Genomic DNA, 18724 nt, shown 5'->3' with positions numbered 1-18724 from the left:
CCTGAACACCGTTGGGAGCAAATCTAGAAGCTCGGTTTTAAAACAAAATGCACGTGGGCCTAACATATTTATAGATTAGCCTCCCTGCATGTTAGTGCGGGCACCAGCAGCGTGTACAGTGTAGGCCGTGAAACGCGCAGAAGCTGCTTCCACAGTGCGCACAATACCTGAAACAAATGCTTACCCGCAATTTTACAACTACTGTGGAGAAGCACGCTTTACAACGCGTTTTCTGTTAAGCAACGGCTTCGCGCAGAGCTCACCTGCCGCCTTTGGCCAGTAAATCGAGCAAGCATTTAAACCGCGTACGATATTACAATGCAAAGTGTTGCATAACTTGAAGCCTACATAGTATTCAAGTCCTGGATTACCTACTAGCGCAATTCTTTGAATCGCAGGTTATTATGACGCATGACTTGAGAACGATATTAACACGATCAACTTCTCCATTCTCGTCACGTTGGCCGCTTGGTGCGGCAGATGATAAGAAATAAACAAAATCGGCTGGAAGAAGTCTTCAGCAAATAGGCGTTTTAATTTCCTATAATAACAGTGGTTGAGCCTATTTTCCGAAGCAAGTATAATACGCAAGACCAAAGAATTCGGCTGCTGTCTTCATCATCTAGCTGGTTTTCTTTTTAGATTTGAAACCAGCGCAATTCGGCGCTTTTTTTGTTTGAGCTTCGTTTTCCCTGACTTGCTGGATAGCTAAACGAAATTATCTCTACGAGGACACCGTACGTGACTAGCCTTTAGAAAACCTGGCGCTCTAAAACGGTCCACGAGATGCGATTTCGAAGTGCCTGTGGCCTCTTCAATTTGCGTAGTGAGACGGCGTCGCTGAGTGGCTACGCTTTCGATGTCGGGCATCTGCAGGCATCAGCACAACTGAATTCAAAAGCTTTCGCAGGGAACAAAAAGAAACGAAAATTAGAAACATGTGGCGGGTTTGGTGATTGTATTCCTTAGGGATTTCTCCCGCAAAATCGGGCCAGATTAAGTGCCTTCAAAATCGCACTGCTCACGGCGAGAAAAGAGTTGCGAATTCGAGGACGCGTAGTCGCTTCTCCCCTTCGTCTTCTTTCTTTTTTCAATGATTCCATGTGTCTTTATCTCCACAGCAGCAATTTTCGTAAAAGGACACTGCACTCACAAAACGTTTCAACCCCTCCAGCTTCAGCGAAGTGGTCGTCTTTCTATGTCAAAACTAGCCCTACAAACATATGAACTACCGAGCACACTTGAGCAAATTGGGAACAGCTTTTAAGATCAGCATCGGCAACCATTACCCAAGGCATAGGCAAAGAAGGAGTCCTTTATTAACGTATAGCAACGCAGGCCCGCACCGTATTAAACCTTGCGTACCCTTCGTTGCTAAAGATAAAAGTATTATTTTCTATAAAAACAATACGGCGAATATTTAGACGAGGAAAGCGGTGAGCATAAAAAAAAACATAAGCGCTGCATGCGCAACAGAAAGACACTTTTCTTGCTAAAAAGGGCGCTGCAGTGTTGCAGGCTATTGTACTACATAAATTAATTGCACGCGTGCCACACAAGCACATGCAGTCGAGCCCGCACGCAAGCAAAAAAAATAAGGGCCCTTATTCGCACGTTCACACATTAGGAACAGCATAAACGCCAGTCCAGGTTGAGCGGACAAACGATAAATTATGGCTCTGTTATGATAATTTCTTTCCCTGCTGGTACCTCTAGCATAGTACATTTATTTAACCGAATCTTTACGAAGTGCAGAGGAGATCATTCATTGCCCAACCGGACTGAACAGCCCGCACATAATTTATTCCCATTAGGACTTCCCGCGTTCCCTCATCTACTGTCGATGACAAATGTAAATAAAGCATATCATTATTGTTAAATTACAAACACAAACTGATACTAACATGGCTGGAAAAGCATGCGTCAATCAAAAATACGAATATTTCGGAAACAACGACGCAGCACCAGTGGGACAACTGATGAGCGCGCATCAGTCATCTTGGAGCGGACCAAGACTGACCAACATGAAGCGAAGACACAAAACAGGGAAATAGGAACACAGAGTTCTCGAACGGTCTTTCGTTTCGTGCCAGCAGGCGAACAAAACGACGGCGGTGTGGTAACAAAGCGAGAAAAACGCGACAGTGAGTGCAGGAAGCCTATAAGCGCTCGTGGTGAGAAAGCGACGCCACATTTTTCAGGAGTACAAGCAGCGCAGTTGCAGGAAGCACGATATGAGGTGCATAACTCAGCCAGTGCTCATTCCAAGAGACGTATCGCCTGTAACAAACCAACAAAACTTACTCTGGCTGTGAAAATGTAGAAGCTGTTCGAAAGGGTAGACGAATAGGGGCACATGTCAAGAGAATCTAAAGAGCCGCGCGGAACAACGCGGCATTCTATGGGCAGTATAGACGCCGGGCGCATTAGCGAGACGAGCGAAGCGTCGATTCTTTCTTCTCTTTGTTCAAAACCGAGAACGATGTCTACGCGCAATACATCTATTATTTTATTTCTCGTTTTCATTTCCCACCACGCTCCTGATGTGTAGAGAGGCACGCGCGCAGGAAAGTGAAGGCACTACAAGCAAGAAAACACACGCACTTACTGCTTCAAACGGTGGGTAGACAGCATTAATTCGAGCGTACGCTTTGTACTTGAGACGTGCGAATATCAATCTTGCTTAGTGACCCGTCTTGGCATAATGGTGGACGATACAAGCACTTGCCCCAAGCTAATGCCAGAAAGACATCCTTTCCATTCTTCACAGGCCGGCTGTATTTCTCTGAATAGGCCCAATGAAAAAATAGTTTGAGTATCTCCAAGCGACGGCAAACAACATTACCTTTGTTCTGTCCAGCTGCGTGGCAGTTGGACATTTTTAAGCTCTGGCTAAAGTTAGCTGGGACAACCTGTATATTTAAACAATGCGCTATTTGAGGGCCTCATGGAGGTTCCTGGACACTTAAATGAAACATTGATTGATTGATTGATTGATTGATTGATTGATTGATTGATTGATTGATTGATTGATTGATTGATTGATTGATTGATTGATTGATTGATTGATTGATTGATTGATTGATTGATTGATTGATTGATTGATTGATTGATTGATTGTCAAGTCGGATAAACATTTGTTCATTCTGAATACAGTTAGCCTCCTCGATTATTTAGTAGTCTATTTTCTTCTTAGCTAATTTTCTGTATGCAAACGGGATAATTCAGAAATTTTTCTGTTCTCCCAGTATAATTCAATACTTCAATTTAATACAATAAGTAAGATAAAGAAAAGAAAGAGGGAAAGAAGAAAGAACTTCTTGCGTCACAAATTTCATACACTGACGTATATGTCGTGTTCAAACTGTGATTTTTAATGAGTGTACACGAGCCTGAAGAAATGCTTATGCAATTCAACAAAAACAATAAATCCGCGCGGTCGTGTTCACAAGCGAGCATCGTCTTTCTGCCTCTCCGTGATTAGGGATAAAGTTTCCAAACTTCTCCTTAATTCAATTACCAGATGCGCGTTCCATCTGGGTTCTTTTAAGCAACAGTATGGTAACTTAACTGACAAGCTGAAGACTCCGAAGAGCCCAGATAGACGTTAACTAAAAGGACTCTATTGTAAGAAAAGTCGGTGAGATAAGAAAAAGAAGGCCACGCGGCGCGCGGTTATACGTCACTTCTACAATTAGGAAATTAATGTGAATGGACTTTCGAGTGCACGCACAGACGAAGAAGCATAACTGGTAATGGTCTCTCGCCAACGGATGACAGACGAGCACCTCGAATACGCACGTTACACGGAGACCTTACAGGAAAAGAAACAATGATGTGAAGTGTGAAGAAGTGGTGAGAGAAGCGCTGAATTGTGACGGTTGATCAGGGTGGAGAAGTTGTTGAGTAGAGCTGGCAACAAGTGCGCGAATAACAGAGCAAACTGGTATAAGAGGCGACACAACAGTGCCTCACTGCGTAACTGCATGCGGTGCAGTGAGAGCTATCGATCGTGTCCGCCAACCAAAAAATGTGAACCAGGAGTAGGGCTCCTTCATTGATCAACATCTGATCCCGTTCCGCAGCTTCGTGGAAGTGTCAGAAAATAATTAGTAGCGCACATTGGAACCCTCGCGTTGTGTTCTTCTTTGGAACACGCGGCTGACGCTCATTACTTACTGGTGGAGAGGAACTCCGGCCAGGGCAATACTCCGCACGTAGCTGACGAGATGGGGGGAGGAGGGGGGGGGGTAGTTTGTTCCTGCCGTTCCTGCCATTTTTTCTCTACCTCATTATGAACGAACCCGCCCAAGTTCTTGCGTGGAGATGTGTAGCGCTGCCTAACAGTGCTCCAGGCAAATCACGTTCCGAGATGGGAAGGATGGAGAGCGCGTCGGTAACCGACCTGTGTTTCCTTCCGTGATTCAGGCGGAGAAGTGGAAACTCCATAGGAGTGCGGTAGCTCTGTCATTAAAAGGCGTCGAGAGATGCCCAGGTTGCACTAGCGCATCGTTTGCTGCGTCCTGCGTTGCGAAGGCCTCGCGAACAGGTGCGCTCATTTAATGGTAGCGTTGTTTCTGCTTTGAGAACGGCGGTTGCTGGGAACGTCTCACTCGCTTAAACCACTGATCTGAAACTTCGTTGACAAAGGCGCCATACGCGTAAGCAGTGCAGGACCCAGTACATCTTCTCTTGAGAGCGTTCTGCTACACGCGCGGGTGAATTGAGGAAGGTAAGTCAGGTTGAGCAATTATGCGCAGGCACGGAAAGCCCGCCGGCGCGGTGGATACTGAGCTCTGTCGCTGCAGCCGCCCGAACCGAGTTTCGGTAGAAAGTAATAATTGATAGGTGAACAGGACCGGGGAGTTACACGTTCTCATATGCGCGGAAGTTAAGAAGTTACATGGTGAGCCCGTACAAGTTGTATCCGCTTCGCTGATAATCGCAAAACTTTTGGTGAAACCTTATGGTAGCTCTATTCTATTACACTGACTTCACAACACTGCCGATGACCGTTGCCCTATATTGACAACGCTTGTATTGCAAAATCAGTCCTCTTGATTGTGTCGCCATCATTTGAAGATCGCATGAATGCACAATATATTTTGGTGTTGGCATATGTACAGCCTCTCATATTTCTCATTGTAATTTAGTCCTTCATTTCTTTTACCTCTTCTGCAGCGTAAGGTAGCCAATTTTGCGTGTTTGAGACGAGATTGAATACTTGCCTAAGAAAAAAATTAGGCAGAACTTATCTCTCGGCGACTATCGACGGTAATACCTTCAGCATTCAATCATTATAGCGACACCACGTATCGCCACCGTCGAAACTGGTTATGTGATGCACCAAGAGTGATGCACCAGGACTCCTCTCTCGTGCTTCCATAAGAAAAATCGGCGCAATCTGGCGGCGCCGGCGCGAAGCCTGCGCATGGCCTCCGAAATGTAAGAATAGCAGGTGCTTGTGAACACTGAGAAATACATCATGTGGCATTCGGGCTCATTTCTCCCATTTCTTTCTGGGCACGCAGCGCCATTTAGTAGCACTGCCGAAAAGTCCGTGCATGGCCTCCGAGACGAAACAGCGTCTGCTTCGAACGTAATATTCATTACAGCAAGCACTGTGCAAGGCCCCGAATGCCCATGCAATGGACCTGTAACGTCCCTCACGCACATGCAAGGTTTGTCTGCAGGACGCGAGCTTGGCGTGCTGGCGCGTGCGAACGCTGAGAATTGTTCCCTCGCTTGCCACGCACGCAGTGGCGCATAACATAGTGGCCCAAGTTGTGCGAGATGTTCATTCAAGAGTGGCACATAACCAGTACACTCATGGCGCAGCTCGCTAAATCTCGGGCATCAAAGACTTTCACTGAAAAGTGGCACATCCCAGTGCATTTGTGGCGCAGCCTGCTAAAGCGTAGGGTTGCTTTCTTTGAGGAATCCGTGTGACGTGGGTTGGACTCCGCCAAACATTGGATAAATTAAAGGGACACAGTGACACAAGTTGGCCTCAACGATGTTCATTAAAGAGTGGCACATGCCTGCTGACATACAGCCAGTAACCCAAGTTGCCATCATAGAGGTTCGGTAAAGACCAGCACAGGCAGATTGGCACATACCCAGTGCAAGTTGGCATAAAAGGCTTCAATGACGAGCGGGACGCACCGAGTCTCGCATCTACTGTAACCCGTGTCGGCGTGAAGGAGGCTCATTGAAGAGCCTCACATGTGTACACACTCCCGCATACTCAGTGACTAAAATTGGTCCGACAGTTGGCTTCGAACCCTGTTCCCTCACCACAGCAGCCCGATACTCTAACCATTCAACCGTGGACTACACAGTGACTCAGGTTGGCAGGGAAACGATCAGATAGACACATACGCACATAGATAGTTAGATATCCCCCGGAAAGTCCATGAAGTACCCAAAGAATGCTAATTACGCATAAAAAAGATTTATGAACTACGCCCCTTGCAGTGGCTAACGCGAGTTGAGCTCGCCCTCCTCAAATCGTGCATTTGCACCGAGGGCTACTCAACCGACCGCGATGTGTAGGTGCCCCAAATTAGCATAATTAGGGACTTCACAGGCTTTCCAAGGTCTAACGGCCTCTATATCTACTATGTATGGCTCTAATCGTTTTCCCGCCAACCTGGCTCACTGGGAAGTCTGTGGTCTAATAGGTAAAGCACCGGGATACTGTGTTGAGGGAACCAGGTTTCAAACCAACCGCCGGACCATCTTGGGTAACTGGATATGTGCAGTTCATCAGTGAATCCGTTTCACACCAAACTGTGTTACTATGTATGTGATACTGCTTATGTGCCACTTTTCAATTGACCTCTTTGACGCCAACTTGGGTCAGCGGGTATGTTCTACTCGGTATGTGCCACTCTTCAACGAACATCTTTGATGCTAAATCGGCTATGTGCCACTTAGTGTCGCTTGCAAAAATAATAATTATTATTATTATTCTAATTCTCCGGTGCTTGGACGGAATTGTACCCGTGTCATATACATTCAGTTAAGCTTCTCTAAATGCATATTCACAGAAGCGTCCCGCGCGTACTTCGCGGTGGCGCCAAAAAATTACCCAGCACGTCCAAAATGAAAGGTGAAAAGGAGCCGGGCTTCACACAGCCTCACACACGAGACCCCTTTGCGGTGGCATTATGGTGTGTTGCTACTTTGCTTCGTTGCTAATTGCATTGACGTCGACATTCCTCGTGAGATGGGTTCTGGGGCAACTTTTTTTTTATTTCTTACAGGGATCGAGCAGATGCGCCAGTTTTGTCGCCCTTTGGCACTTCACGAGTTCGCAACGAATGCATGGCTCGAACAAACTTCACTGTTAGGGGCATAGCGTCGTTCGCCTATGGAGCAAGTTAACGTGGTTTAAATGAAGATAACGCGTCAGTTTTATTACAAACCTAAGCTTCGATAATCATTTCAAAATTATCCGCAGTGGTACATGGGAAGATGAGGTACGAACAACATTAAACATACTTACGTGAATAACACATCACGCGATATGCAAAACTGAAAGTCTGTCATCTTAGAGTTGGGTATAATAGCTGGCACGTTCTTTGGCCATTGAAGGCACGAAATTGGCATCGATCAACCATTGAAAAACTTTATTCTCTCTCTTAGCTCGCAACAGAATACACCAACTGTTCTATCCGTTGAAAACGCCCAAAATATACAGTAATGTCAGCAAGACGTCTGCATGCTGTCCCGGCAGTAAAATAGTCACTTCTTCATGACGCATCAAAGTGCCCCCCGTGCAGTGTGGGCACGTTAAGGATCCCCTGATGGTCAAAAATAATCCCGAGCCTCCTATTACGGCATGCCTCATAATCAAATCATGGTTTCGGCGCGTAAAATTCCAAAATTCAACTCATTTCGCGTAGAGACAAGCACTCATACCTGCCTGGCTATACAATCGCTCTTGAACACCTCCTCTCTCAGAAAACATGGTATTCTGCGTAAGGCACCCGAGAGCTCGGTGCCCAATTACCCAGAAAGACGAGAAAATGGTTATATAGATGGACAATTAGCCACCGGAACGCGCGTTAGGTACCCTAATAATGCTAAAGCGTTAAAGGTTACAAAGTTATGCAATCACTTGCCGCGGCCTTCCCGGCTTGACCAGATGAAGTCGTCGTTGGGTTTGGTCAAGAAAACTTCTCGGATCATTTACTATTTCCCGAAGCCATGTCGAGCTGCTGCTTGAGCTTCGACCGTTGAATCGAGCTGACCTCGCGCGGTGTTAATTTCCCCCAGTCGGTCGATGTACGTGCATCGCTTGGCCACTGGGACTCGACGGTAATTACCAGAGCTGTACTGCGAGCTAGCCAAATGGCCATCGCGGGCTTTGGCCAAATAATCACTGCGGCTTTGAGGTGCCGGTGCGAAGGGGTCACACTGTGCATACATATATGCTCCATCTAGATCCAGCCTCGGATTCGGTGGTCGTGATCGTGCGACGCCGGAATGGAATAACTGCAGGTATGCACTGAAGCGGCATCGTACTTCTGTGGCATGCAAATGAGTGTGAAGTCCCTCAGGGCATACGAGAAAAAAGCTTTACAACACGCCTGCACTGTTCTTTGAATTGTACTTGGGTTCGCATCCCGTACCTACACCATCAAAGCCTTTATTTTATGAGACCAGTATACCGGTGAGCTGTGCAGACGCATAGAGCTCGTAGAGATGCGAGGACCTGATATCAGATGAATGGGCAAACGCTTGATAAAAGCCTTACGAGCGCAAAAACGAATACTAAATGCTTATTTTCATCTTTCTTTTTTTATTGTTTACCATGGTACAAAACGTTCTTTTTTTTTCGATGCTAGCTTGGCCCGCTGGGGTGGCTTAGTGACTATGGCGTTCTGTCGCTTAGCACGAGGAGGCAGGTTCGATTCCCGGCAACGGCGGCCGCATTCCGATGAGAACATAATTTAAAAATGCTCGTTTAGCGTGTTCTGCATGGGTGCACAATAAAGTACGCCAGGTGGTAAGAAATAAACCGGACAGAATCAACCACAGCGTCCCTCAGTTCTGGGACATGAAATCAAAAATAAAAAGAACTTCCACGCGAGATTACTTTAACCCACTTGTGAGTGCGCACGTTTTGCACTCTCCAAGGCACCTCCATCGTCTTGAAAGTGTAGTGTAATGAACACCCGAACCATGTTTTTATTAATCCTTTATTTCTTCATATACCACCCTACATTCCCGTTCTCTCGTAGAGCAACACGTATGCGCTCATGTCCGCTGACACACGGCTACGCTCCTCGGCATAAAACTGCTTATTTACGCTTCTCTGAAAGGCAAGTATAGAGAACAGCTCGGAGTGAAAGCAAGGAAAAAAATGCGAATGCGCGGCGCCGTACCATTAGAGCACGAGATCTTAATAAAGGTTATTCTACATAATATTGGGCAGCTACTGCATCCAAAGTGCTCATTAGCGAACAAGTTAATTAGTTTTCGCTGTCATAGCTCGAATCTGCAATCAAGTGCCAACGCCGGATGTACTTCTTTAATTACTTAGTGCGAAAACACTGCAGCCTTTCTATGAGAAGCCGGCTGGCGTGCAACCAATTCTGTCTTTCGTGCTCCAGTTGTTGGCACCTCTTATATATAGCTTTATGGAGAAAACATACAAGGAAGTCAGAGAAAGCACAGAAAAAATTGACTGTTGAGTTTATTGAAAAGTAGAAATAACACGAAAAAGGGAAAGAAAAATTGGATGAAAAGATAACTCGCTGCCGGTGGAACACGAATCTACATACATGAGTTACGTTTTAACGCTAAACATGCATCCACACACATCCACAGAGATGCATCCAAGGTGACAAGGAGCATTGCGATGTCGGAATCGCCATGCCTGCGGTGCTTACACTATCGCTGATTCGCTTGAATTGCTGCGACATTAATAGTTTGTACCTAGGGTCTGAATTCACAAAGCTTTCCGCTCGTAAGCGCTCTCTGCTATTGGCCGGCTGCCTTTGCGACCAACATTCTGCTTGGCTGGCAACTCCTCCTATGAACAGCTTTAACGCTAGAACATTTCAGTGAATACTGGCCTGCATTTCCTTTTTTTTTTTGTCTCCGTATTGCCTTCGCAGTGTGCTGCTTTGAGTTCGACATTCCGCTGTGGCCAAACCTGCACCTTGGGGTTTCGAGAAGGCGCTATAACGACAGAAATATACTTATACGGCACTTACATCCGTTCTCAAATTTCATATTTGTACGTGGCAATTCCGAAGAGACGGTCGAAAATACGAACAACAGACGTTCTTTTGAAAGCTAATGCTTTCCATCATAAATCATAAAACCAAGCAACCGCCTTTTGAAGGATTCCTTATTACTGAGGCCGTCAAATGCAATAATTGCGAATGTTCAGAGAAGTAATGCGCTCTGAGGTAACTATACTTCAGAAAAGCGTTTGGAAGTCGTCGAAAGGAAATGGCGCCACAGCTCCTCATCTTGTACTTTATATTACCTTTCCTGAATCTCTACGTTCAAGTGTTCTGTCTTTTATTCTTTAGTATGTCTTTTATTCTTTAGAAAATATTTTATTCTTTGCAGTATGAGCTCATTTGTTTATTTTGCATGCTTGTCTCTCTCTCCCTCTCCCCCTTCCCCATCCTTCATCTCCCCCATCCCTCTCGCATGTGTAGGGTAGCAAACCGGTTAAGCTAAACTGGTTAACCTCCCTGCCTTCCCTTCTCCACTTTTTCCTTCCTTCCTTCCTTGTCCGTCTCATTCCGGAGACATATTACGTATAGAGAAAATCTGATATTTTTAGCCGTAGAACTCGTGGCGATTCCTTCGAATACTTGTTTTTCCAAATCGGTCTTTGACCAAAAAAAGTTCACTTATTCAATAGCCACAATAGACTGGACTCACGTCATTACCTGCACAGACCCTGAGGCTGCCCACAGCGAATTTTCTTCGCTCATATCTGATGCTCTAACTTCTTCAACTTCTAATGCTTTGTGCTGAAGAAAACATTCATCTCCTTTAAACCCGTGGCCAACTCCAGGTCTTCTTGCTTGTTTACGAAAGAAAGACAGCCTATACTGAAAATCAAAGAAAAAACCTTTTGATCTGTCTTTAAAAGAGCGATGCAAAAATTATAACAATATGTTAAGCCTGCTACTATAAAAAGTGAAACGAGATTCCTATAAACGATTAATAATTCAAGCCGGTAAGAATACAGGAAAGCAGTGGCGTATACTTAACTCATTTTTAAATAGAACTAGCTCTGTAACTCGTATTACTGAAATCTGTCATGATGGAACATGACAACATACCCGTTAGGCAAATAAAGCACATTGTTGACGTCATCGCTCCTATCTTTGCTCATGTGGTCAATTTAATTTTTAAGTACTCTATTTTTCCCTCTGAACTAAAGAAAAGCGAGATATTATCGATCTATAAGAGTAGATAGATAGATCGCTCATCAATAATTATAGACCCATTGCTATTATTCCCCATTTACTAAGGTTACTGAAAGGTAATTTTCCACACGTATTACAAACTGCCTTAACAAATTTGAGCTACTATCACCCCATCAGTTTGGATTTCGTCAGGGCCTTTCCACTAACCTCGCGTTGGCTGCACTTGCTGAAAATATCAGAAACACAATTGACTACGGCAGGTCCCTTGGATCAGTCTTCATTGACTTCAGTCAATCTTTTGGCTCGATCAATCATTCCTTTCTTTTGGACGAACTCTCTTCTTATGGTATTACTGACCCGCGTGAGAACTAATTTCTAACTATTTACTTAATCGTACTGAGATTGTATCTATTTCAGACGTGCTTTCTGACACCAATACAATCAACACAGGGGTCTCACAAGGCTCCATATTAGGGCCTCTTCTATCCCTCATCTAGAATAATGACCTATCAGATTATTTGTCCCCGCACAACCAATCCTTACATTACGCTGATGGCACCACCATTTTCACTTCAAATGACTCCATTCCAGCCTTAACTTCCCAGCTTAACAGTGATCAACAGAGCGTTACTATGTGGTGCCATAAAAATAAGCTTGTTATTAATCCATATGAGACAAAGTTTGCACTTTTCAGTTCTAGGTCTAAAAAACGGGGTAACTTACCACCGGTGTATGTCAATAACTATGCAATATACTCATTTAATCAGTGCACATTTCTTGGTGTCTAACTTGAACGTTTGTTAAACATTGATTCCCACATTAATCAAATAAAAAGGAAAACCACCAACGGCATTCATGATCTTCTCAATGCTCCTCAATATTTCGCGCTCCCCACTCTAACTTTTCTCTACTTTGCGTTCATCTATAGCCATTTGACCTATTGCATCGAGACATGAGACCTTACATATAAAGCTTGCTTATGCCTACTAGAACATATCCAGGAACAGTCACTGCATATTATAACCAACAGCACACATCACGCTCATTCGGCTCCGCTATTTTCCTATGCTTCCTATTTCAAATATTATTTTCTTTAATTTGTCCATTATAGCCTAACGCATCGTGCGTAATCCAAGTCTTCTTTATATCATAGGGAAGAAAATTACGACTAACTCTAATATTACACGTTTTCCCCGCAATAATAATATTTTACTGCCTAGGACTCGCACTAATTACGGACGAAATCCCGTAAGCTTCGCTGCCATTAAAGTGCGGAATAGTCTACCCTTGGTCGCTAAAACCTCGTCATATATAATTATTTTCAAACGTGCCTGTTCATGAGCAGTTTATTTATATGACGACCCGCCGTGGTTGCTCAGTGGCTATGGTGTTGGGCTGCTGAGCACGAGGTCGCGGGATCGAATCCCGGCCACGGCGGCCGCATTTCGATGGCGGCGAAATGCGAAAACACCCGTGTACTTAGATTTAGGTGCACGTTAAAGAACCCCAGGTGGTCAAAATTTCCAGAGTCCTCCACTACGGCGTGCCTCATAATCAGAAAGTGGTTTTGGCACGTAAAACCCCAAATATTATTATTATTATTATTTATATGACGATCGCTGTCGTTACTTCTTTCTCCTCTCCAGTGCATTTCATGTATGCTCATTATGTTCGTACAGTTTGTAGTTATGTTCGTACAGTAAAGCAACTTAAGTGGCAAAACTGCTGTAACAGAAGCAGCAGGCAGATGAAGCCGCACCATAGGTGACTACGGTGGTTGGCAAAGCGTGTAGAGAGAGGAGAATTCGTGTGTATCATTACGATAATTTCATTGCCACCATTCTTTAATTACTTTCCTTCTCCCTTCCCGCTCCCTTTCCTATGATTGCAGCTCGTTCCTCATCCCCGTTGTCGTGCCACCACTAGAACCTTTTGCTTTTGATTTCCTTTCTTCTGTGTCCGTTTTCTTTCTTTCTCTCTTTCTTTCTTTCCTTTTTCTTTCTTTCTTTCTTTCTTTCTTTCTTTCTTTCTTTCTTTCTTTCTTTCTTTCTTTCTTTCTTCAGAAGCGAAACGCCGCCGTGCGTAGAAAAAGAGAGGACAAAAGTGGTGTTGGTCATTATGCGAGGTGCCTCGAAGCCCTGCGCGTATTACGTTATAGTCTTGTCTTGCATGGCACACCGCTACTTTGGCCAGTTGCTCCTCTACGCCTGTTAGTTCTCCCGTCTGTTTTCCGCGCAGTTTTTGTCTTGTTGCATGTTGCCATGGTGTAGTACGCATCAGCTAGCACAACGCTGCAACCATCAGCTTTTTGTTGGAAGGCTTACACACTGCTCTGTAATGTTTCTCATTTGAGGCTTGACGATGACGAAGTGCTTCTTTTATGGAGAGAGAGAGAGGAAGAGAGAAACAACTTTAGTTTGTGATGTACCTAAGCAAACGAGCTTTTTTTTTTGCATTTCTACTGCACTGAAATTAGACCACGCCGGTCGGGAATCGAAAACGCGACTTCGCGTTCAGAAGCAAAACGCCATAGCTGCTGAGCATGAGCAAGTGCGGCAGGTGAACAGGAGCGTCTTACAACTTGTTTCATGTGGTTAGACATAAGAAGTAATCATTAACGCAAAAAAAGAAAGACGATGACAAGAAACACGGTGCTCATGACGGGCGCTAACTTCCAACTATGGTTTATTCTAAAAACGTCACACTTTAAATCAAAGCACGGGACCAGCATTTCTTATCGTATTGTCGATATAAGACCGAGCAGAGCAAGGCAAGACCTACAATAAAGAGACGCAAGCACACCAGCATGTGCTGTCCGGGTGGAAGCGCGCACACTGTCATAACGTTAGTGATAAGGGGAGCCTTATTTACACTTATGTTTACTTCTTCATTGCGAACGTACTATCACAATAAGACGTTTTAGTTGGACGGAGGGAAAAAAAATTCGCTTCTTAAATTGTTTGCTTGTTTTATGCTCTCTTTATCTCGGGCGACTTACTTTCCGCGTGACCACCTGGCTCCGTTCGCGGTCAGAAATCCGCAGCAATCGCGAGTGCCTTCTGTCATCAGCCGTCATGCAGCTTGCTGAAGCATCTTGCGTTTTAAACGCAAGTGGTGCACCTCATTTTGTACCATTATCCGTGCGTTGTGGTGGCGGTCTCTATTTGACGAAACAGTGAAAAACTCACTGATTCGTTTTCCCGGTGAAAGTTCGAACAAAAGGTGTCCTCCGCGAAGGCGGGATGAACGCATCGCTGCACGTCTCAACAATGGCCGCAGCCACGACAGGAACATGGGCTACGTACGGAATTTGCATATTTTTTTTATGACCGGCATTTCAAAGCACACGCCTCGAAACGCGTCCCCACTTTCGCGGCATGCCCTCAGCGCACGCTCTCCGAGTACGGTGCTACAATATTTGTCGAATCCATACGCCCTTGCGCTCTTTTGTTCCCATGAATGTTTTTTTCTTTCCTGCTATATTGTGCAACCGTTCTCCTCATATCTTTTACTATGTTTGTTTTCAGACGCGTTCCCTGCAGATGCTGAAGAAGTGTACATTTCTACGTGGCCTATAGCTCCCAGCGCCGGTATGATGGCGTTTCATGATATCAAGGAAACGGCAAAGTTGGATCTTCTAAAGAGGGTGCGAGAACTACCCCCGTAGGGCACGCTTCGCCGCTACGTTGTTTCGTTTTTTTGTTTCTTTTGCGCCCACGCTAGGCTCTCTTTTACGACCACGCCGTGTGAAATGTTTCTCGGCACACAAAGCCGTCCACACGGCAGGGGAACATGGCGGCCTTAATATCGTCGTCGTGCAGGGCCGCATCTCGGCTACAGCGGGCTAGTGAGATAAGCGTCACCTTTTTTTTTTTTTGTTGTTGTTGTTGTTGTTCCATTTTTTTTTCATTTTTGCTTTTTTCTGCTCGATTCGCTCATGTGAAATACATACAAGAAGTCATCTTTAGGCGCATATCTCGAATTTTTGAGGTGCACTGCACAAAGGACGTTGTTTTGTTGGTACTTTTTTTTTGTTCCTACCTCGTCTGCATGAATCCCTTCCTACAATACTTCTATATGACTATGGACTCTGTTTTATGCTTGCGAAACGTTTACGTTAGTTGCAGAGCCACTTGGACAAGCCAACCTTTGCGTAAAAACCATGCTTCAATCTCTTTTCTCCGCGAGTGCTTGTGAACATTCACTAAATTCCCGCTTTAATGCGCAAGCATTTAGTGAACTTCCTTTCAACCAAATTAGCAAACCGCTTTCTTCGTAAAAGCCGTTCGTGACTGGTTTGCTGCCTTCGATGAGATAATCGATCTAGCGATTGAATGGCGCCAGCTCTTACGAGTAGTACTAGCATTCAAGATGTTTTCAGTGGGCAATAGTTTCGAGTTTAAAATTGGGTTTGTTCTGGAGGTCCGTCCATCACGCCGCCTTCGTCACGTGGTCGTCGTAGTCGTCCGGCTCATCTCCTTCCCCTCAGTTCCCACTCTCACCACGTGGCAATAAAACGTAGGAGTTCGATCCCATCGAGGATCAAACTCATGCTCATGCGGCAAAGTGCAGTTGCGAATTGGACGCGCAAACCACGGAGCTCTCGCGCAATACTCGCGCACGACGACTTGGGCACCGGTTTGTGCGCCTAGCAGACTCCGAAAATGGTGGCACCTGCACACGTATTACGGAGGCTACCAAAGGCAGCACCGAAGTGGACGAAGGCGAGCTCGTACGAATCGCCAGAAAAGTTGTTCTTGAGAGGATGGCCGCGTCTGTTGGGAAAAGCCTGCTATTGTTGTAGTAAATGAGTCCATAACCCGGAGTAATCGCTTGAGTCTGGCATTTCTCTCTTTCTCTCTGTTTGGAAAGAGGCGCTTGCTATTTATTTATCTGGCTGAGATTCAGTTTCAACAAAAAGTCGCAGTTTCGCCCGAAAGGCGAAGCGTCGATTGCAACAGCAAATTAGTACACAGCTATACGAAGTAAGGATATAAATTTTATCGGCCGTGTAAACTTGGAAGCATTCACTTACTAACTGAATTAACAAGCATGGCGTCAGCGCGCACAAGTAAACACGAGCACATCAAACTCGATGAGCGCGGACACTCGCTGCAAAACGCTGGACTATGGCGTGAGCAAGCACGGCAGCCGCAGCGAGCGGAGTGACCTTCGTGCGGTCTATCGCTTCAACGCAAGAGCGGGAAGAATACAGCGCGCACAAATGTATGAGCCGTCTGCAGATCCCTTTCAAGATACGGCACGGGCGACCACGCGCGGCCTTGCAAAGTGCACATTTGTTGGCGGAATCAAAGGCGCCCCCCTCCCTCCTGCGCTGCCACCCCGCGTTCTTCCCTATAAAATGCATAATACTCACATAGTACTCACATAATACTCCTACATGGAGGCTGTGAGGTATTTGTAAATAAATATCGCGTTCGAGATTGAGCCGCGATCACTAGTTCCCCTTTCGCCCGGTAGCGAAATGCGCAGTTGCCACTGCAAACGTTAAAGAAAACTTAAATTATGGGGTTTTTACGTGCCAAAACCACTTTATGATTATGAGGCACGCCGTAGTGGAGAAATAGGGAAATTTAGTTCACCTGGGGTTCTTTAACGTGCACCTAAATTTAGGTACACGGGTGTTTTCGCATTTCGCCCCCATCAAAGTGCGGCCGCCATGGCCGGGATTCGATCCCGCGACCTCGTGCTTAGCAGCCCAACACCATAGCCACTAAGCGACCGCTACGGGTTGCGTTCTGGTGCCAGTGCACAGTGTTGAATGACAAAAGATTAGAGAGAGAGAAAGAAAGGGAAAAAGTGTTTCTGACGATCGGTGCCTAACAACAGGCATTGCACTCAACTGCAGCTGTAATAGGTGATAAGGGACGAAATAGTTAGGTGATGAGGAAACACACAGGTACGCTAAATGCATTGCACAAGTTACTTATCGAGTCGCACTGTGACTCTTATTTCGCAAGGATGATCTGTCATCGCTGGGTCGATCACCTTAAGATGATAATAGGAAACCGGCCAGCGGACGGCACCGGGCACGGTACGAGCGGCGCTGAACTCGTCCTTCTTAACCATTCGACGCGTCTTTATCGATGACGACAGAAGAGTGAATACGTAAGACAAACCACGGGAGTCGAGAAAAAGCGTTTCGTGATCCTTTGAGTTTGTTGATGCAACCAACGTCAGACATTCTGACAGCCAGACATACCAATAAAAGCTCATTCCTCATATGTAATATGCGAGAAACTGTTCTTCTCAAGTGTGCCACTTTCGCAGTTGTCAGGACGCTGGGTCAATATTTTTGCTCATCGGAGAGAAAATCCTACAGGCACGATGCAATTATCGGGTGCATGCGTCTGCTTGCTACTGTCTCCCATGCTAAGCTCACTGTTTTCTCTCTCTCTCTCTTTTCCGTTTCTTTCGTTCTTTTGCTTTCGTACTTGACGTGTTATTTTTTTTTAGTGTTTCTTTCCTTTTCTTATATGCTTTTTTACTCCGCCTAGCGTCATATCGCGATGCTGCAAGTCCGGCTACGCCCACTCGCTTTTTGCGCTCTTTTGCGTCGCATCAGCGAACACACGAGTAGGCGAGCGTTTGTTGCGACGGCGCGGCAGCGCACGTTACCGGATAAGACGACCGGAATTGGAAGCGCGCTCGTTTCGCTCGAAAGGCTTACAATAGGAAGCGTAGCAGCGAAACGCAATAAACTGCGCGACGACGACGGCGCTCGATCCTACAGCGTTGCTCAAGACTGAGCGCATTTCCAGCGTGGTGGCTTCCCTGCGAAAGGAAGCTTTTCTTTGCGGCGGGCAAGCCTGTGCCCCGGACACGGAAGGAGCGCGGAGGCGGTCTGTCGAGGCAGTTGTTGCTTTACGTAAGACTCAAGCATTTTCGTATATCTGAACATATCCACCACATTGTCGAAGGCGTTGCTGCTTTATTGTAGTCACAAGTTGATTGATTGATTGATTGATTGATTGATTGATTGATTGATTGATTGATTGATTGATTGATTGATTGATTGATTGATTGATTGATTGATTGATTGATTGATTGATTGATTGATTGATTGTAGTGCTATAATCTTTCGGCTGATTTTTCACTTTGCAATCTGTATAATCGCCTTTTCGTATTGTGTATTTCGTATTGTGTGTGTGCGTATTCTGTGGTTTTCGTTAACTCGAGAAATCACGACACGAAGCATCACATTGTGACTGTCGCGCATTCTGTCACCGAGCCGCGGCACCCGCTTAAGCAGCAATATTCATTCTTTGCGCATAAAAGGTAACAGAGGGGGCACG

At 45.5% G+C, this 18724-nt stretch overlaps 1 protein-coding gene across 1 annotated transcript in view; it reads right to left on the bottom strand.

Annotated features, from left to right (window-relative positions):
• LOC139057699 (polypeptide N-acetylgalactosaminyltransferase 13-like) overlaps window positions 1-18724 on the bottom strand; it is a 95771-nt gene that overhangs the window by 18908 nt on the left and 58139 nt on the right. The gene's annotated exons all lie outside the window — the stretch shown is intronic.

This window comes from Dermacentor albipictus, chromosome 3, assembly GCF_038994185.2.
Source record: "Dermacentor albipictus isolate Rhodes 1998 colony chromosome 3, USDA_Dalb.pri_finalv2, whole genome shotgun sequence".
NCBI classification, from domain to species: Eukaryota; Metazoa; Arthropoda; class Arachnida; order Ixodida; family Ixodidae; genus Dermacentor; species Dermacentor albipictus.
This window is presented reverse-complemented; position numbering and strand designations above follow the sequence as displayed.